At 37.3% G+C, this 22,900-nt stretch overlaps 1 protein-coding gene and 1 non-coding gene across 19 annotated transcripts in view; one reads left to right on the top strand and one right to left on the bottom strand.

Moving 5' to 3' along the window:
* The window catches only part of CHL1 (cell adhesion molecule L1 like), a 205,805-nt gene that overhangs the window by 123,453 nt on the left and 59,452 nt on the right, over positions 1-22,900 (bottom strand). The gene's annotated exons all lie outside the window — the stretch shown is intronic.
* LOC112834316 (U6 spliceosomal RNA) lies at positions 3,826-3,929 on the top strand. Its single transcript, XR_003210842.1, has one exon. It is a non-coding gene; the product is annotated as a U6 spliceosomal RNA (small nuclear RNA).

The raw sequence follows: 22,900 nt of genomic DNA, 5'->3' as shown, positions 1-22,900 counted from the left end.
GACAATCCAAGATGTAAACCTGCCAGGGGAGAATTACAATCTGAAGGGAAAGAAGATCATCAACATCTACTATACACCGAGTGTCTACATGTGTCCAGAGCCAGAATGATGAACAAGATAGACTTTGTCACTGACCTATTAAAATTTACACTTCAATGATGGGAAAAAGAAAAGACAAATTAAAAAAAAAAATGGTGTGGGAGGTGCCAAGCAGAAGACCAACTGGGTGCTACAATCCAACATCGGGTGTGTGTGACTATCTCAGAAAGGGGACTCAGGAAGGCCTTCCTTAGATGGAAATATCTAAGTTGGAACCAGAATTATGAAAAAGGGGGTGAAGAACTCTATAAATTATCTTCACTATGAATGCTGTTGTTTATTCTAATTACGTTCAGTTATGAACGTGGGGGGAAAAACCTACCAGAGACAATCATACTGGGGAAAACTGAACGAAAGCATCACAAGATTGGAAACAGGGCTCCCCTCTCACTATAACTGTTTTCCTTTCCCACCTCAAACATCAATGCAGAGTCACAACTTGTTCATAATTAGCAGTGACCACAGAAGCAAGGGAAAATCCTGGGGTTTTTGTTGTTGTAATGGTTTTTAAGCTACTACTGGAGGAAATAAACATTGCTAATAATAAAGCTGTTATTTATCAAGCAATGGCTCTGTTATATGTATGTTACATTTAATATTGCATTTAATCCTCACAACAACCATAGAAGACAAGGGTTATTATCCACATTTTACAGCTGAGGTAAACTGAGGTAGAGTGTAAATAACCTGTCCAAGATTACATAGCTGTGGGGGAGTCAGTCTTGCACCCCAGAGTACAGTTGGACCTTTGAGATTTTCAACTATGTTAGAAAGGAATATTAAGGAGATAATTGAAATCATTACATTCTGTGACTCCCTGTATTCATCTCACTGTACTGAATTTTGTACTCAGTTAATTAATAGCAGTATAAAAAGCTACTTTGGCTTCTCTGGTGACACTACTTTTTAAAGGCCAATGATATTTGTAGAGAAAATGGTGGGACCTCTTCAAAGTTCACTGAAATGCCCAAGTCATGCAGCTGTAATGATGTCTTCATCCAATGAGAACTACCTTATTTTGTAATTCATCTTCCTTTTATAGAACTCTGCCTTTCATCAAGATGTGTGACTTGCAGCTGCAGTTTTGACTTGATCCAGAATCTAGCATAAAAGGTGAAGACTTGATAATGAAACCCTTGTTCTAATTAATATCTCAATCATGCTTGTAAACAGCCTTTTACTTCCAGTAGGTAAATCTGCTTTTAAAATGCAAGTATAGTTCAAGAGGGGAGGGGGGTGGGGGAATGGGTTAGCCTGGTGATGGGTATTAAAGAGGGCACGTACTGCATGGAGCACTGGGTGTTATACGCAAACAATGAATCATGGAACACTATATCAAAAACTAATGATGTAATGTATGGTGATTAACATAATATAATAAAAAAACATAAAAAAATAAAATAAAATGCAAGTATATGCAAAATGGTTTACTCAGGATTTCTGTTTATACAGAAAACATTCATGAGCATAAAAAGCAAACTATATTATTGTGATTGGTCAAAGAATGACAGCATAGGTCCTGCAATGTTTTATATTTAATTTCATTATCTACTACCAATGAAATTATAAATGAATCTACCTCCTCAGAAGTTTATAGGTTTTTTTCCCCCATTACCACAAATGCATATAATTATCCATATTACGAATCCATTGTTATGCCCACCTTAAAATGGGTATCACAATCCAATTCAAATTTATTGAAAAATTAGAAAGTTCTGAGTAGTCTTTGAATCTACTGAAGTCAGAGAGAGGAGACATTCTTTTTTTTTTTTTAATTTATTTGAGAGAGAGTGAGAAAGTGTGTGCATGTGTGAGTGGCGGCAGGGGGAGGGACAGAGGGAGAGAATCTTAATCATACTCTGAGCTGAGCACGGAACCTGAAATGGGGCTTGATCCCAACACCTATGAGATCATGAATTGAGCCGAACCAAGAGTTGGACACTTAACTGACTGAGCCACCCATGTCCCCTGAGTAGAGCCATTCTTTAAGATAAACATCATTTCTCCTCTTTCTTTTAAATATATCAGGTTCAGGATTTTCCTTTGAGTAGCTTTCTCTGGTCATGCCCATCTCCTCAGTGATATGTTATGAAGCTAGAAATGATACTTGTTGTGTTCTCTTAATAACTCCTAGTTCTTGACACATGGGATATTTAAAGGCCTGCATATCTCACATTTGGTTTTTATGGTCCACTTTTCATGGTATCCTTAAAGCAGTGAACAGCATATTAGTAGGATTATATACTCTCGTTAAAAAATTTGCCAGACTTCGCAATTAGTTTGGAACAATTCCTAATGATTTCCACACAAACACTTCAGTGTTGTTCACATACAGATGGTAGATAAGTACATCAATATACCAGACAATGCTCATCTTTTTACACTCATGACAACGTTTGTGTGCCATAAAAAATAAGTCAACATGAATAAATAATTCATTCACTTCTTTGCTTTGATGTCCTCTTACTACTCAGTGCTCACATGAAATGTCACCTCAGAGTCCTTGCCAGTCCACTAATCCAGTGTTACCCATCATTCCCTTACAACTTCGTGTGTGATTATCAACAAAACACTTGTCAGTGATATCTTTTGTTTAGTTATTTGTTCTTCCCCCACCCCCTCTGGTTATTTCCAAAGGTGGTAAGCCCTATAAGGACAGGGATTTATATTTCCCTAATGTATCCCCACTCCTAGTACAGTATCTGGCACATAATAGGTATACAATAAATGCTAACTGAATGATATGAGTAGATGAATCAATGAGTGAGAGAGTGAATACCTGGAAAACACAGATGTAAATACATTAATTCATCAAATAATTAGCCCTATCATTAGTCAATGTTAAACAGTGATTTTCATGAATATGCGTATTATGATAAAAGAAGGGGAAAAAATGCCTTTCTACCAGTAATTCTCATCTGGATGAGGGAGGAAGGGATTTTCCCTCCACGGGGTATTTCACAATGTCTGGAGAGGTTTTGTGGTTGTCACAGCTGAGAAGGTAATACAGGCATCCACTGGGAGGTCAGGGATGTTGCTGCTAAGGATCCAACATTGCACAGGATAGACTCCTAAAGAAAAAGAATTATCCAGGCCAACATTTTATAATGCTAATGCTTTCTACTATTTTTTACTCCTCATACATATTTAATTTAACACATATTTATTACACAACCACCACATGCTAATATTGAATTTCTCTGAGGAAAAAGACATGTTATAAATGTATTACAAACAGACTGACTAATAGATGGTTGGCTGGCTAGACTGATAGATGGAAGGATAGATGAATGGATACTTCATAGATGGATATATACATACATATATAAGTGTGCTATGAAATAAATATAATAATGCCTTCCTTCGAATGAAAGGCATATGTCTCCTTCCCATAAATGAAAATCCCTATGCCAAGTGAGATCTGTATTAACTATGTGGAAGGAATGGTTCTGTAGTACATGATGAAAAAAGAAAACTGAAATCCAAAGAGTTCGAACAGAGGCAGTTAGAAAACAACCAGAGGTCCAAATAGTGGGGCTTATACTTAGATTACTGGATGGAAAATAAAAATTTTTTGTTTCCTAGAAGAGGTGCTGCATTCTATGGATGCAACATGTTCCATGAAATAGATGAGAAGTAGCAAAGGCAGGATTTATATTAAGAAAAGGACAGAGGTTGCTTCCTCCAAGTCTTCCTCATTTCCATTGTAGTATGGAGGGATCCAAAGTGCTTGCTTTACTAGCACATATACTAAAATTGAAACAATGTAGAGAGTACCATGGCCCCTATATAAGGATGACATGAAAATCCATAAAGTCTTCTATATTTTTCAGTGGGATAACACTTTGAATAAAGTGCTAATAGTAACCGAGAATTCTATGTCTACCAAAACTATCCTTTAAAATTAAGGAGAAATTAATACATTCCCAGATAAGCAAAAACCGAGGGAATTTGTTGCTAGCATATCTGCCCTACAAAAAACATTAAATCCTTCAACCTGAAATGAGAGGAAACTAGACATTCACCTGAAATCTACAAACACAAAAAATAAAAAACGCTAGTAAACAAAAATATAAAAGACATTATATGTATTTCTTGTAACTGTCTTCTTCTCCTACATGATTAAAAAACAATGGCATAAAGATGAAATTTGTATGACAATAACAGCCAAAGGACAGAGGAGGTAAAGGATATACTGGAACAAAGTTTCTATATACTATTCAATTAAGTTAGTATTTATATGAACTAGATTGTTTTAGGTAAGATGCCAATTGTAATCCTCACGGTAACCACTAAAAAAAAATTTTAAATACAGAAAAAGACAAAAGGGATATAAAATATACACTAGAAAAATATTTAAAATGAAAGAAGACAGCAACAGAAAAACAAAAATGTAGACATGTAGGGAAAAAAGCAAAATAAAAGATGTCAATTCCATCATATCAATAATTTCATTAAATGTAAATGGATTTAATATTCTAATAAAAAAAGAGATTGCCAGAGTAGTTTAAATAAAATGATCCAACCAGATGCTGCCTAGAAGTGAAAAACTTATGGTTAAAAGATGTTTACAGGATGAATGTAAAAAGATAAAAAAATTTGCACACCTTGGAAAAAGTAAGCAAAACAGATCTTGGGTGGCTATACTACCATTAGACAAAATAAACTTTAAGAAAAAAAATGTTACTAGAGACAACAGGGGACATTTTATAATGATAAAAAGTCAATCGGGAAGATACAATGATTACAAACATAAGTTTACCTAAAAACATAGCCCCCAAACATACAAGATAAAAACTGACAAAATTGAAGGGAGAGATAGACAATTTAACAATAATAGTTGAAGACCAATATCTCATTTTCAATAATGGATAGAACAACTATGCAGAAGATCAAGGAGGAAATGGAAGGCTTGGAAAGGTCCAGAAGTTTCCATGGACTTCTGTGGGACAGCACAGGAATTGCTGAAGATAAAAGCCACAGGGCCACTGCACCAAGATGAAAAAGACCTTTATTAGTAAGAATTCTCCACAGAAACAACAGGGTGTGTGTGTGTGTGTGTGTGTGTGTGTGTGTATCTATATCTATCTGTATATAAACACGTGCACACACACACACACACACACACACACTCAGAGAGAATGAGAGAAAGGAAGAGAGAGAAAGTGGTTTCTTGTTTCTTTTAAGGGCTCATCCCACACAATTGTGGAGATCTGTTAAATCCAAAATCTGCAGGGTAGACTAGCAGCCTAGATAATCAATGAAGAATGACAATTTGATTCCAAAGGTCATCTGCTGGAATATTTCTTCTTCCTCTGGGAAGGTTACACTATTCTCTTAGGGCCTCAACTGATTGGATGGGGCCCACCTGTATCACAGAAGGAGATCTGCTTTACTCAAAGTCCAGTAATCTAAAAGTTAATCTCATCCAAAAAATACCTTCACAGAAACACGTAGAATAATGCTTGACAAAATATCTGGACACTGTGGCCCACACCAGTTGACACATAAAATTAACATCACAGGACTCCAGTGATGAGTTGGATAGATGATGTTGCCAAGACTCAGAAACACCTAACAGCATGAGCAAGACTTGAGACGGACAATAAAAAAGGCAGGGTTTTGGGACCCTGGTAATCCAGGAGAACCAGCCTGATCACAACTGTACCAGTCTCATAATTTACAAGAGGTGGTGGTCATAACTGGGTGACTGACATTAAATGCTAATGGCAAAGCATTGTCCTGAAGGCAAGCAAGGAACTACAAGCTAGCATAAGACTGAATACTTACATAGGAGTCCCTTTCTACTGCACTCTTGATTCATGTACATTCCCAAGCTCCTGGGCAATGTCTTGGGGTATATAAGTGGAAAAAGGAATAATTCTGAAATACTGAGAAACTAGGGAGATTAAGTTACTTAAAAGGGTTGCAGAGTTTCTTGCCATGAACATTATTCAAATTTTAGACTGAATAAATTTTTGTTGTGAGAGGATCTCCTGTGCCTTGTAGGATTTTTAGAGGGAGCACTGACCTCTATCCAGGAGAGGCCAGTGGTACCCCATCCCCCGTCATGACAATCAAAAATACGTCTATATATTGTCAGGTGTTCAGGGGGGCAGGGTACAAAAGCAACCCAGCTGAGAACAACTGGGTTAGAGATTGTGATATTGTTAATTGGAAAATTATCTGGCCAATTATATTTGTATTTGTGTGTGTGTGTGTGTGTGTGTGTGTGTGTGTGTGTGTGTGTGTTGACAGGGGCACTTGCTAACAGTTAACTCTTAAAACCAGGGAGGAAAGGTTTCCTTTCTAGTATTCATAAGTACAAGAGTATTCATTAAACTTATTTATTGAACTAAACATCCAACCAACAAACGAAGTTCTAGTTCATCTCTTTACCCTTCACTCTCTCCTCATATAAAAAGTGATTTACTTGATTGTAGTCAAGGTGATGGTTTATAGTAGTGGAAACTCCTGAGTCTTTACCCTAGTGCTCATTCTTAAATGCTTGCCTTTAAATAGATTCAGGTGTCTTTGTCAGATCGTCCTCACATGTAGTAAAATTACCAGAAGCAGTTATGATTCAGCATTATCAGTAATAAAAATGTTTCAGCACTTTAATGCTTACCTAAATTAATTTCGCAGGTCCTCAGTTTGCTCTTAATAATAAAATGAGATGCTACAAATTGTTTTCTTTTTTAAGAAGAATGCTTTTCAATTTTCTTGACTTATTTTGTTGGAAAATGGTTTAGATACAAGCCATGCCAACACCGCACTCTCTTGAACATCCCCTGCAAAATCTCCCACTCTTTTAGGTACAAACTGCCATCGTTGTTTCTGCCTTTAAAATAAATACCTTTAGTTTGCCAATAACATTTTTAAACATTTGTCTTCTTTTTATCTTTTATCTTGATCCTGACTTAGCAAAGATATGCCTTAAGACCAATACAGTATCAGTACAGATTTTTTCTTTTTTGTTTTCTTTTTGTCTAGTAGAAACCTGATTTTATCCCAACATAATCATAATCAGCACTTAACAACAACAACAACAACAACAACAAACCACTGGACAATGTGGGGGAAAAAATCTATATTTTCATGCGATGGTTTTGCACTCAGTATGAAAAAAATACTTGCCAAGTAAAGGCATTAACACATTTTCAAGGGATTTTTCAAATGTATTTTTTTCCCCTTGGCTCAGCATTTCATTTTTACAGCATCTATTAATCAAGTCTAAGCAGGCTTTAAATCCCCAATCCCTGCTTCAGATTATTTCACAATTGCTGTCCTCTTCTGTCTTTGTCTCTGGTACCATCTTCCCGATTCCATTGTTTTAGTTGAGCTCTTTGCTCTGCACTTTCAATCATCCCACGTCTACCACCCTTTGAGAAGAGCAGCCATTAATGTCTAAGGCCATACAACGAGGACTAATACTTATACTTTCAAAGAGAATTCACTGAATAATAAAGACCATTTAAGAAATGCCAGGAAAAATGGATTACTCCAGAATACAGAGCAACCAGTCCAGATTGGAGAACAACGCCATTTAGTTCTGAGGCTTGGGAAAAAAAAAAAAAAAAAAAGGAAAAAAAGAAAATGACTAAAATCCATCGTTGTTCTTTATTGTATTTGGATATTAAAACTCCCAGAATCTAAGAACCACTTAACTTAATCAAGAAGAGGGGAAGACAACAGGTATACATTTTAAGAAGTTAAAGATGTATAAGAAGATCAAAAACTACGGTAATGCACAGAACCAGATACTTTCCCCATAGAAAAATAATTTGATCAAAAGGGTTTTACTGTTTCACTGAGGTGGAAAGGCACAGATAAGTGGTTGCCTATTTTCTTCTCTGGCTTATTCTTAAAAGTAACTGACAAATTGCTAAGAATCTAAAGGCTAAACACCATTAACCTATTTTTTCAGGTATCTGTCATAATTCTAAATATTGTTATTCTATAGGTCCATTTTTATGCATGCCTCCAGAATAATAGTAAGATCTGGGCATGAGAAAGATAGAGAGAAATCAGAGGAATCTCAAGTTGCTTGAAACCAGTGAAAACCAAGAGCAAGCCCCTATCTGAAACCCAAGCTTCCTGGATTTTTCTTCCACAACAAGATTCAAAATAACATCATTTCTTGTTTTGTTCCAATCCTTGATGAAGTTCAAGTACTGAAACATTTTCCTGTCTGAAATTTGCAGACTGCCATTCAGAACTTCATAGAATATTACCTTGATTGAATAACTGTGTGTGTACCTCTGCAAGGAAATGGTGTGTCTATTCATTAGCTCCGGTATCCCAAATCTACCATTATGCTTCTTGAAAGTGACAATAAATTGCTTCCAAATACAATTTCTTCCCATCCTTTTTATGGATATTATAAAAAAGCAGCAAATCAAAGAGGAAAACAGGTTAATTTTATGCCAATCACAAAACCTGGTGACAGGTGTCGCCATGTGTTGCGACAAAATCTCTTGGCCATGGGTCATTGCTTTGAAAGGAACTAACGAATGGCTTGCAGTACTGTGACACACTGAAAGGCCCCTTGGGATCTCATGCAAAGATCTCATGACAGGTATGAAATTAACTCGTGGTATCATGGTATTTTCCAAACATGACAGCTTCCAGAGTAGTTGCCACTTAGCACAGTGGGGATTGTGGGAGGAACTGAGACATCTAGTAAATGATTTCAGTGGGATCTCCTTAAGGGCCATAAGAAAAACCATCCCCCGAGAAAATGTAGAGGAAGTTAAAATTATAGAAGGTGGGGCTCAAATACGTAGCAGTTAAGCAAAAATAATTCTGTTTTGGATACTCTTGTAACTTTAATTTGCTTCCTGGACTAATTTCCACAGAGAAGATGAATAAAGTATCCATTATTATAATTTTGAAGAGCTCTTTATTTCTTCCTTGAATTAGAACAAGGGTTTCAGTCATGAGCTGAGGAAGTACTGGACAACCATGCTTTTTTGCAGCACACGTGTGCGCAGGCACGCGCATACGCGCGCGCGCGCACACACACACACACACACACACACACACACACACACACAAAACGGTTGTACCATGCAAAATAAAACACTAATGTCCACACTGTAACTAAAACCTATAATTATGTTATATGCAAAAGTGTAAAATCTGGAAACAGTAACTGTAAAACCCTTTGTTATAGAAAAGATAGATGTTGAAAGAGCAAAGCAAAATAGTTGCATCATGTAATAAATAAATGTGTCACAGGCTTACTTTACTAACTTCTGAGTTAATTGTCTTTTCTATATCAATTCCAAATATCACGTCAAAGATAATATGAGGAAATGAGTAAATAGGGAAAAGGAAGAATAGGAAAATTTAGCATTTAGAAATAAAGTCACATAAACAAGGTATTTATTTTCTTTGAATTCCTAATATAAAAACAACATGCAAGTTATGAATGCCACTTTTTTGCATAATTTTCATAGTATAAGGTAAGAGAAATCACAAGTGCAGTGATTACAGCTTGAAATGCAAGCAAATGTTAGTCCTGAAAAGGATAAAAGGAACATGTGACTATAAACGTGGTAGGGCACCAGAAATTACATGGGATTCAAAGCTATGTTCTTCTGCCAACAGACAAATTAAGTGTCTTAATGTTATGTGTGTATACAGATACAGACCATTAACTCTGGTTTCACAATCTGGGCACTAGAGGCTAACTCCTGGTTCTTTATTTTGCTTTTATTCAATACAAATTTTCTCGAGAATTCCTTTATGACCCCAGCATGTGGACATTATTGTTTAATTCTAGGACTGTGACTACCTTAATCACCAAATAATACCCTTCAATTTCCAAGCAGCTGTTCAATACGTTCTTTAAGATTAGTAAGCAGTTAGCATATATAGTGAGTGATTTCCTAAAATGACTATATATGTAACAAACACTATATAACAAATACTCTGTGCCAAGCACTGTTCTAGGAACTTTACAAGTAATTCACTTAATCTTAATAATAGTAACCCCATAAGATACGTACTATTAATAAATCTCCAACTTTCAGATGAGATAATGCTGGTACAGAGAAGACAAAGGTAACAAGTCTATAGCTGATAAGTGGCATACTCTGGAATTGGACCAGAGTCCATCATCTCCAACCTCCATGATACTGTGGAAGTCCTTGCCAGACCATTGTACAACAACCCTTCCAGGCATGAGGTTTCCTTTGGGACTCCCATTCTTCTTGCTTTCACCTATTTAAACCTCATGGTCAAAGAAAATGGAGTCACTGGATTCCATTCGTTGTACACTGCCAACTTTATAAAACCCAACTGTCTTCTAAGCAAGCTAAACTCCACCCTTCCCTATCCCCAACCTCCCAGAAAGTCTCTGAAGAAAGGCTGTAATGGTGTTAATATTTTGATGACATCAGCCTTCAGAACTCAAGATGTTTCATTCAACATATTTTCTTGAGTATATATGAAGTATATACATCATTTATATTACATATGTTGAAAAGAGTGGTGAATTAAACATACATCATCTTTACCTTCACAACACTTTAGACTGGTGGGGAGAAGGTATGTATGATAAAAGTAATCATGTCAATGAATGTGTGATTATTTATTTTAAATATTTTTTAAAAGAATGGTATAAAACAGTGATTTAGACTTTGGAGTCCAGTAAGTCTTCAGCCCCAACTCTTCTGATTACTAGTTTTTAGAACATGAATGACTTTCTTAAACTTTTAAATTCTCATTTTAAAAAAAAATCTACTAGAAAGGAATAATAGTGTTTTAAGGATTAAATGAGTTAACATATAAAACACTTAGAAAATTGCCTGGCATACAATATATACATTTAATTAATAGTATTTTTACATTTGTTCACAGTGTTTATATTTTATACACCCTTTCTCTTACATAAGTTTATCTTTACACTAGTGTTCTTTTCAGACTAAGAACTATCCTTTTGAATAATAATAAAGACCTTTTTTCCAATTACAACAAATAAAGGTTCTTCATTACAGAACTGTAAGTTTATCAAATTTTCATTCAATATTTTTATGAATACATAAAAATTAGACTACTGGAAAAAGGCAAACACCTGGTCCTTAAGTGTCCACTGTTCCCTGTCTGTGACATCATAGAAACCATCTGCTAACTCTCTCTGTAGTGAAGTACTAAATATTTCACTATGATGGGCAAAATTTTGTCATTCTACATAGCAACTAAAACAATTTGTTTTTTTTACAGAGATAAGACTTTTTCATAAACCACTGCTGCCATCAATACACATCAATAGAAATAATATCGAAGTTAAAAGCATCTATATAATATAACTGGAAAATAAATTGATTATTTGCTTCTGTCCTATAGATTATGGATTTGTTTTTTCAACCCGACAATGGAAATCTGACCAATAAATAGAAAGTTGAAGTAACAAATCATTTTGACATAGAAAAATATATCCATAAGATGTTGGTATGATACTAGATGATGAGTCATACAATGAGTAAGAGCTTGGCCCAGCCCTACTACTCAATGGCTATGTAAACTGGGGCAGTCATTGATTCCCACGCTCTCCAATCTAAGGGGCAGTTTCATCATTAGTAAGTGGGTAGAATAATTCCAACACACAGGTTGTTGTAAGAATTAAGCACCTATTATATGCCTAGTGGCATTAGGCACTGAAGATACAGTGGTGAACAAGACTAAACTAGAGTCCATGCTAACAGAATTCACTGTCTACATTGCTTAGTTAGAAAAGGAAGATATGACTTCTTATTTCACAAAAATGCTAAGGATAAGCTAAATGGTCCACCACACTGATAAATGAAGACACTGCAAAGATCACAATGGTTCATATATGGAAAAACATAAGAATTCAGTATAGCATTAATAATATTTCTTGCACATTATCAATTGGGTAAATCCTCATACAAATAAAAGAAACAAAGAAAAATTATGCATTAAGGCAGAATATACCTTGTACTTCACAAACTGTGGGAAGCAATATTCCAATTGTAGATATCTTAAATGTTCCTGAAAATGGTCAAAATTAGCCTATTAAAATTTTGAAAATCATGTTAGGAGAAACCAAACAATGTGCTGCTTACAATGAAAGGGAACTATTGGTAACATAAATGTCAACCCACCTCACACTAGAAGTAAAAATCATACCAAACAATATACCAGGAAATTCCAGTGCAGTATCTGGGATTAGAAGACTGTAGGTAGATTAACTTAAAAGTCAAATCTTTTCTCATTTAAATTGTCTGAATAGTGGGCATATTTATTCTGTTTAACTAAAGACAGCCTTAGTTGGGTTAATAGTTTTGAATGCTCTAATTTGAGGATGGTTTATCTTAGGCAAACATATTTATATTGAAATAGTAATATGTTTGAATATTAAATTGTGTGTGTGTGTGAATACACAATGTTTTACAAGGATTAGAAATTGCATGTGATATCGTACTCTTTTCTAGATTTGCCCTTTATGATATGGTAGCCTCTAGCCACATATAGTTATTTAAATTTAAATTAGTTAAAATGAAAGATAATTAAAAATTTATTTTCTCAGTCACACTAATCACATGGAAACTACTCAACAGCCACATGCGGCTAGAGATGCACATACTGGACAATGCAGATACAGGACATTTCCATCATTGAATGAAGTTTTGTTGAGTAGATCTGGTACGGACATTCATTCATTTATGCATTCATTTTTACTCATTTATTTTTGTTTCTTTTATTACTTTCATTAAGTACCTACCACGTAGCACGGGGCGTTATGCACAAACAATGAATCATGGAACACTACATCAAAAACTAATGATGTAATGTATGGTGATTAACATAACAATAAAAACATTTTTAAAAAAAAGTACCTACCACGTGCCAAGCCCTGGGCTAAGCCATGGGACAAAATGATAACCAAATATAGATATTGTTCCACTTCCCATGAAACTTACATTCATATGGGATAAACAGACACTAACTAAATGTTCATGGAAATAAAGTTAAAACTGTAAATATGAACAATGCTAAGAAGGAGAGGCAAGGGGTATAATTTTAGAGGGAGAAGACTGAAATACCTAGGAAAGATGACTAATGAAGTTACCATTGACATGAAATAAAAGATGTGCAGGAGTTGGTTCAGCAAAGAGGGAAGAAAGAGTATTGAACAGATAGATGATCACGTGCAAAGGCTCTGTGGTAAGGAGGGCCTGGAGAATGTGAGGGGAAAAAAGGTCAGTGTGTGGGAACTGGTAAAGAGAGGGGAAAATTAGTCAAAGTTGAGCCTGGTCCATATTATTGACACCTTGTAAACCATGTAAAGAGCTTGTCTTTACCCAAAAAGAAATGGAAAGTAATTTTAAGCAGAAAGGTGCTGTGGTCAAATTTGTGTTTCAAAAAGAATCTCTGGGTACAGTATGTAGAACTACCATATGGGCAAGAGTAGAAAAGAGTAGTTAGGAGACACATCCATGCATGTGACCATTTCTCCACCTGTCACTTCCAGTTTAAATAGAGGCAGGCAGATTATAATATAACAAGAAAAAGCATCCATATTAATATGGCTAAATTTTTAAAGGAGTTATTATGATAGAAAACAAACTTGACCTCAGACTTATGGATATGATAATTTCATAACATATGTGATTTTTTTTTCTATCCACAGAAGCAACAGAAGGAATAGACAGGGAAGAATGTGAATAAGCTGAATTTAGCTCCAAGCCAATATTGATGAGACTTAATGGTAACACAATAAAGGTCTAGAGAACCCAACTCCTGAATAACATTAAAGGAGCTAACAGGGGCATCTGGGTGGCTCAGGCCATTAAGTGTCCAACTCTTGGTTTCGGGTCAGGTCATAATCTCAGGGTTTTCTTTTTTAATTTTTTATTGTTATGTTAATCACCATACATTACATCATTAGTTCTTGATGTAGTGTTCCATGATTCATTGTTTGTGCATAACACCCAGTGCTCCACGCAGAACGTGCCCTCCTTAATACCCATCACCAGGCTAACCCATCCCCCCACCCCCCCTCCCCTCTAGAACCCTCAGTTTGTTTTTCAGAGTCCATCATCTCTCATGGTTCCTCTCCCCCTCCGACTTACTCCCCTTCATTCTTCCCCTCCTGCTATCTTCTTCTTTTCTTTTTTCTTAACATATGTTGCATTATTTGTTTCAGAAGTACAGATCTGTGATTCAACAGTCTTGCACAATTCACAGCGCTCACCATAGCACATACCCTACATATTCTCAGGGTTTTGAGAAGGAGCTCTGCGGCTCCTCGCTTACAATGGAATCTGCTTGGGATTCTTTCCCTCTTCCTCTCCCTCCCATCCCCTCTCAAATAAATAAATAAAATCTTTTTTTAAAAAGGAGATAACAGAGGCTAAGGGGGAAATAATTAAGTTTGGGAATGATAATTATCTCTAAGGAATTAAAGAGCTTAAATAACTGTGTAAAAGACAGCTAAACTAAAACACACTGATTCAGGTTCCTAGACAGGAAACTCTCCATTAGTCAGGGTGGTGCAAAGCAACCACTTTCAGAGGGTGCAGTAACATGGTCACAGGAGGGGCACATTCTTTTTTTTTTTTTTTTTTTTGGCCACGAAAAATCCACTGAGCAAATTCTAGCTATTTTATATCCAGTAAAAAAAACAAAAACAAAAACTAACAGAAAACAAACTATGAACTCCTCACTGTCGCTAGAATATTTGCTAAGTTCCTGCTTTCCTACAGTCTTGCACCTGCTGCTGCCTTCACTTGAGTGGCTCCTTCCCAGATATTCACAGAGCTACCCTTCAGTCAAATCTCTGGTCCAATGTCACCACTTCAGAGAGGCTTTCCTTGGCTAGCCCGTCTAACAGTGGCCCCGTGTCCTCACTTTTAATAGGAAGTATCATCACCTGACACTTTATTACCTCTTTATTGGCTTGGCTGTTTGTTACCTCCCAATATTAAGACTATAACTCCTCTAAAGACAGAACTTTGTCTTACTCATCTCTATATCCCCAGCACCAAACGCCTTGCAATTATTGGAATTCAAAAAGTAATAGGTGTAAGAATGACTGAACAAAGGATGGATCAAGTTGGAAGTAGGAGTCCAGCAGTCAGACATCTTTGGAACTTATGCCACAAAATGTGCTGATTGCTGCTTTGAACTATTTCAGTATAAACTCTTACCTGATCTTGTAATTTGTTTCCACAATGTAAACAACTCCGTAGTCTTCTAGATATGAGACCTAAAATTCTCTTTAGCTTAGGGCTACTTGACATTGAAAGTGTCATGGCTAATGTACTAACTTACTACATAAGCTACATGAGGGAAGAATCTATGTCCAATTCATCTTCCATATTTCCACAGAACCAAAAAAATAGTGCCTTGTAACAAAAGAAGCCTGTGCTCTTGAAATGTTTCTGAGAGGAAAGAGGAAAAGGATTATGAAAGAAGGCTTGAAATCTATGAATTAGAAATACACACATTACTAAACCTAAGACTTGGAAGAAGATCATAGAAAGTCCATTCAGAAATGACAAAGAACAGTGTGTTGATAAGAATAAAAAACAAAATTATGAATTGGAAATATGTCTGTCAGTACCCCTAAGACTTGGAAGAGTACAGAAAAGTCTGTGCAAATTCTGCAAAGAACAAAGTAATAAGAATTATAGCAACAACTGATGATGGACTCTGAAAAACAAACTGAGGGTTCTAGAGGGGAGGAGGGTAGGGGGATGGGTTAGCCTGGTGATGGGTATTAAAGAGGGCACATTCTGCATGGAGCACTGGGTGTTATGCACAAACAATGAATCATGGAACACTACATCAAAAACTAATGATATAATATATGGTGATTAACATAACAATTAAAAATTTAAAAAAAGAATTATAGCAACAACTATAACAGAAATGTAGACACACTCTGAGACTTTCAAAAGGATAAGTAATTCCCCCAATATATTTGGCATTGCTTACATATGCTTGTTTATGTGAAGCATGTTTTAAATAACAGTAGAAATATTATGGTAAAGCATAAAAACAATGAAAATTTTAAAGTAATTGATGGATATAAGAACTCCCTGTATTCGTATTGGTAAAATTATTTATATGCATGTTTTTAGGAGTATGAAAATTTCATTTACCCAATTCTGTTGAAATCCTGCTATATTGCAGAAAACGTCTACCGTATGACTTCAGTCAGCACATATCAAAACAGTGTTTTATCACAATGCTATTTTTAATAGCTAGAGATATGATTACCAAATAGAAATGTCACAAAAACATGATCTCCACTTAACATGAAAGATGACTTTTCATAAGAGGGCTTCAAACACAGCATGCGTATTAAAAGGAAGAACCAGGATGCATGCTTGACGCACAATACTCCTCCCCACATTCATCAATGTTCACTTTGATTTCCCTTTCCTCCCTCCACTGCTCCTCTGAATTTATTTGTCAGATAACCATATCGCACGTTTCCTGATTTCCACAGCTTAGCATGAATATATCAGCTTTTGCAGCTCTGCATCCCCGGCTTCAGTTGATGCCAATGTCCATTCAAAATTAAAAATTTTTGACAGTTTTTCTCCACCCTCACAAATTCCCTTCATTTCATCTCATGAGAATTTCCCCGTGTGGTAAATGTATCAAGCAGGTTTCTATAATATCCCTGACAACCTCTCTGCCTAGGACTGGCTAGAAATAATCAGTGGGCACAAGGGTCGACGTTCAGGGAAAATAAAATAGGAGGCCTCATGCAGTTCTCCAATAGAGGTGAAATTGGTTGATCAAGGATCCTCGCCTTAGGGAGAGCATTAGCCTGAAACAATTTCACTTTTACCCTCAAATGTGGCTTTCAACACTATTTTGCCAAATTCACCTTTCCCATCACTCTATGGTATCTTGTCATTCCATAACCCTCATGTCACTTCCTATCACTTAAGTTCAGGCTGATTCAAAATGCTCCCTCCTTCCTCATTTCTGGCCAGAACTAAGGCTGGATGGAATTTATTAAATGAGGAGAGGCATGCAGTCTCCTATCTTATTCTTCCTCTTTCTGTAGCATCTTGGAATTGTAACTGTCACTTCTAGCCTGTCTGTTGGGTCAGCCCCTGCACCAGCCCCAGGCACTTACACCTCCATCCCCTACCCATTTCTGCCCCTCACTCCTGATCCCAGAATGATCCCAGAACGATCCCAGAGCGTCCTGCAGCTGGTGTCAAAGCACTCTTAGCAACTCCCTTAGGTGAGGTACCCGCAAGACAGCTCACACCCAGCCACTTTCTACCAGGTCTATTTGATCTACAAGACATTCATGCACCCCTGCTGGACCCAAAGGTAAAAGTACAAGCTGCTCGACTGGCCCATCCTATGACCTCCCCCGAAGTGTCTCCTGCCCTGCCCACATCGGCACAGGCACAGACCAGGAAGTCCACCAGTGATTCAGATAACCCAACAGGGGACACGTTGCCAGGTTCCCATCTCTCAGGCACATCAGTCTGTTCAAAGGATTATATCAGACGACTTCACGTGGCTTCGCATAAGGAAGAGTGCTACAGAGGGAGCCCCTCAGCACAAACAATGAACAATTTGCACCAACAATTTCAGAAACCCACTCTCGTCTTCCTGCCTCCAAATCTCTCCTTACACAAGCAGGGCAGCTGGTAATGTTGGGGAACTCCGGCTTCTTTGGGCTCTCAGGACACCTCCCAGGAAAATTCTAGCCCTGAGATTTTATTCCTCTCTTTACTGAGATTTTTAATTCTCTCTTACTAAAGATTAACTGGGCTAATCTGTGTTTTTATCTGTGAACTCTAATTATCAATTTGGGATCCACAACAACAACAAAAATACGAAATCCCACTCAACATCCTTTTATCTTATTGATTGATTGGTTGTATTTATTTATTTGACAGAGAGAGAGAGAGCACACAAACAGGGGGAGCGGCAGGCAGAGGGAGAGGGAGAAGCAGGCTCCCCACTGAGTAGGGAACCCAATGCGGGGGCTCGATCCCAGGACCCCGGGATCACGACCTGAGCCGAAGACAGACACTTAACCAACTGTGCCACCCAGGTGCCCCTAGTCATCATTTCTTAATATATTTTCCATGCCACCCCTAGATCTTCTATAAAATCTTATACTTTATTATTCCAAATTATTTTCCTCACTGTTTGAAATTAATATAATATAGAAGCTTGAGAAACCTACTGCTTTCTTCATGCAAAAGATTGTTTATCTACAGAACATGTGTTGGGGCAAAGCACATTCAAAGCAGGAGTAAACATACAATGTGATAAGACAACAAATATGAATTGAATAAGCTACCAGCTGTGATATAAAACTAAAGCAAGGTTTTTCATAGGAAAGACGTATCATTTCAGAATTGACCATCAACAGCAGAGGTAATCAAACTCATGGCAAAAAATGACAATATTAAGGCAAATCCATTTCTCTGATAACTGTTACATTTTCTCCTTCAAAAAAAAAAAGTACTCAATTTGCTTTTAATTGTTTCTTGGAAATAGTTTACATTTTAAATCTATTTTCTTACCTCTTAAATCATAGGGAGAACATTTGTTGCCAAAAGCTGTATAATATTTAGCATTTTTCTTCAGTTTTATATAACAATTTAATAAAGAAAATCAACATGAACCCAGCCTTGTCCCTGAGACATACAGAAGGCCTTAAGTAGGTGTTAATGTTAAATTGGTAAAGATCATGAGATACAATGTATGAGGTGATTTGAGATCCTCAAAAGAAGAGATTTTACAGATCATGCTTTTAGTTTTAATTTTCTTCTTGCAAAATAATAACAAAAAAAATTTCCTAATTTTAAGGTAACACGAGCCACTAGAAACATCTCAATGTTAAAAATTTCTTAAGACGTGCAGTGCAATATTAAGGAGAAGTAAGTAGGAACTAAAATATGAACATAAAATAAAGGAAAATGAATAATCCCAACCCACCCTAAGGCCTAAATCACCTCCCAGTGGTTAATTTAGATCTTATGCAAAGGAACTTGCTACCAGGGCAAGGAAACAAATTCTCATTATATTTGGTGCCCAGAGATCACCAGGGAAATAATAGCAAGATAGTCCTTCTCAGGATAATTTCAAAAAGAGATCTTGCTGCCAAGTAAAATTGCCTTAACAAAAATGGTATCACTTAGCTGTTCAGTTCGTCAGTAGGCATTTCTTTGAATTCTGCCGTATACAGCGAAGGAGCACAAAATAAATAGAGCACAGGGTCCTTACCACTGTGAAATATGAGATATATACTGGAAATAACAGATGAATGAATGCAAGGACCCAGATTCACCAATATGAAAAGGGATGAGGACAAAAATGCTATGAGGATACTCTCACGTGCTCTGTGATCAGCCAGCTCCCAGAAGACACAGTTCCTACCATTTCAAGTAGGGAAGGGTGAGATCCTCTCCTGGACGTCGTAGTCCGTTCAAGCGGCTATACCAGAGAACCACAGAGTGGGGGCTTACAAGCAACAGAAATTTACTTCTCACAGTTCTGGAGGCTGGGCAGCCCAAGATCAAGGCACAAGCAGACGAAGTGTCTGGCGAGAACTGGCTTCCTGGTTCACGGATAGGTGTCTTTTTGCTGGGTCGTCCCATGGCCAAAGGGATGAGGGAGCTCTCTGATGTCTTTCTTGTAAAGACACTAATCTCATTCATAGGGGCTCCCCTCTTAGGACTTAATCACCTCCCAAAGTCCCCACCTCCAAATACTATCACACTGGGGATAAACTTCAACATATGAATTTGGTGGGGGGGGGCCCACAAATATTCATTCTACACCACTGGATCCTAAGATAATCAGGGAACAGCTCTGATTAATAACTATTGTTTTAATACCTATTGTTGTTATGATAGGAGTAAATAACTGTGTGTTAGCATGACCTAAATTAAAACTCTGGAGGTGTTGCCTTGCTGATTTAGAGCACCTCCATGCCCACCTCTGAAAGGTTAAAGAATCCACACCTGGCTCACATGTGTTCGAAGTCTATCCCATTTGCTCTTACCTCGCCTGTTCTAAATGAAAATAACACTTGATCCCATCCTAACCTTGATGCAGGAAAACCACACAGTCTCTATCAGATAGGTTGCCACTGAGGGCATACCACCCCAGAATGTACCATGTTGGCATGTGGATTATTTTGAGCTAAACACCATGAATACCTAGCAGCCTCAGGAAGAGTTTTTTGCCTCTCCCTTAACTGCCTAAAAGAATTTATTTTTTATTTTATTTTATTTATTTATTTGAGTGAGTGAGAAAGAGCACAATTGGGGGCGATGTGCAGAGGGAGAGGGAGAAGCAGACTCTCCGCTGAGCAGCAAGCCCGATGCGGGGCTCGATCCCAGGACCCTGAGATCATGATCTGAGCCAAAGGCAGATGCTTAACCAACTGAGCCACCCAGGCTCCACATGCCTAAAAGAATTTAGATAGAGGGTCTGTACCAGGAAGAGAGAGCTAATATCAGAGAAACTTTTAATATCAGAAAGACTTACCTGCATGGCAGGGCAAACATCTATTTAGCAAACATTTGCTCTTCTCATCTTCCTGTGAATTGTCTTCCTCCCTTTTAAAGCCAGAACCCTAATCCTTTCTCATCTCAGAATGGTATACAAGGGGCATGCGGGTGGCTCAGTTGGTTAAGTGACTGCCTTCGGCTCAGGTCATGATCCTGGAGTCCCGGGACCGAGTCCCACATCGGGCTCCCTGCTCAGCAGGGAGTCTGCTTCTCCCTCTGATCCTCTTCCCTCTCGAGCTCTCTGTCTCTCATTCTCTCTCTCTCAAATAAATAAATAAAATCTTTAAAAAAAAAAAAAAAGAATGGTATACAAGCCTCAATTGCCTGACTGTCTGTGAGTCTCATATTTGTCCATGGGGATCCCATATGTATGAAATTAAATTTGTTTTTCATCTGTTAATCTGTCTTAGCTCAACTTAATCATTAGACCAGATAAAGAACCTAGAAGGAAAGAAAGGAAAAGTTTTCACCTCCTACAACCACAAAACAAGCTTCTGTCCTGAGGTTGCTGGCAACCAAAGCCAGAGCTTAATGTTTTTACAAATAAAGAAAAATCAGTTGCAATGCCAACCTGTACCTTGAAGAAAGGGGTCTCTTCCACAATCACCATCAACCACCAAGCATCCCAAAGAAATTTACAATCTAAGTAAAAATAGCATGCCTGCTGGGTAGATAGAGCTTCAAGGTCAGCCGCTAGCCCCCTCCTCATTAGATTGCTGACACTCAACTTCCCCCATGTAGAAATTCCAAAGCTGCCCTTGGTAAAGACAGAGTTCCATTTGCCATTCTCTGGTGTCATTGTTACAGGTGCCCATGAGCGCCGCCTATAGGTTCAAAGGGACAGAGGCTTGAGGAGAGCCTGCTTTCCTACTGCTGACACAGCTCTTGGTACCAGGCCCTGACTAAGCTACATAATTCTTCAAATTCTTCGAAGAATCTTTCCCTAATCATTTATACTTAACCGAGGATACTGCACATTACAGGTGGCCATGATTACTAACCTTACCATATCTTACAGACCTTTTCGCAACTGCCCCTAAGAATATGATCTGCTCCTAGTAGACAAGTTGCACAGACCCAGAACCACCACCCCCCACTTCAAATACCTACTGGTTTCATTTCTTTTTCTCTGCATGAAATTGTTTGTTTGTTTTTCTTAGAAGGCATATTATTTTGACCAAGTTTCAAGAGGTTTCAAGGACCTTGAATACTGAGGAGAAATCTCTTCCATTCTAGAAGACTCCTAGATGCTTATCTAAATTTACCACCTCTCATTCCATTCCATTCCATTCCATTCCTACCTTATAGCAACCACCAAGTTTTAAAAACCTTACAATCCCACCTCATTAAACCTTCTGCTTCACTGTGAATACTTACAAGATTCTGGAGTTACATTTCCCATACCTCTCCCCACAGGTTTTGACTGAGTGTGAAGATAATATATTATTGTATGGAATTCTAGAAACATCCAGGCACAGGCCTATCCCCTTCCCACCACATATCATCATTCTTCTGGGCTTGCATCCGACCAGTCAGATTTCCATTTCACCTCAAAAATGCAGTAATTTTTGATGAAAGAAGTAAGGTGAAGCCCAATTCCTTATCTAGAGAATGAGAACAATAAAAAAGGACAATTCTTTGGTGACCAGTAAGTAATGTAAAAATATCATAGCAAATATTAACTGAGTGATATGAAAATGTTACAGCAAACTTTTATTGAATGCTTACAATGTGTTGCAAGCACTTAATGGGTATCATCCGATTTAATCTCATAAAGAACTATCAGGTAAATATCGCCACTGTCTCAATTTTACAGATGAGGTTAGTGAGACACAGAAATGTTAAGCAATTTGGCCAAGTTCATCACATAACTAGCAAGTATGGGAGCCAGAACATAAACTTCAGCAGGCCACTCTCTTAGCTACTTTGGCAAAACCACCAGTCAATTAAATAATTATGTATTATGCAAATAAGAGATAAACACAGTTCCTGGCACAAGGTAAATGTAGTACGTAGTAGTCATAGGAAACATTAGGTATGATGCTTCCATTACATGCCATAATGTCATTAGTAACAAATTTACTACATAAAACTACTGAAGGCTGTATCTCCCTTGTAGTTCTTTCCTAAAACCCAAACTAAAGACCTTTCAAAGTGCTCAGGATTGCTGACCAGGAAGCAATGACTGGAAAGGAATGTTTACATAGAGTTGTAGATGTGTAATTCACTTAGCGCTCTGCTCTTTTATGCAAATGGTCCTG

The sequence above is a fragment of the Callorhinus ursinus genome, unplaced genomic scaffold, assembly GCF_003265705.2.
Source record: "Callorhinus ursinus isolate GAN/ISIS: 27379988/994484 unplaced genomic scaffold, GSC_fseal_2.0 scaffold15, whole genome shotgun sequence".
Taxonomy (NCBI): domain Eukaryota; kingdom Metazoa; phylum Chordata; class Mammalia; order Carnivora; family Otariidae; genus Callorhinus; species Callorhinus ursinus.
The sequence above is the reverse complement of the archived record's forward strand: the minus strand, read 5'-3'. Positions and strand labels throughout refer to the sequence as shown.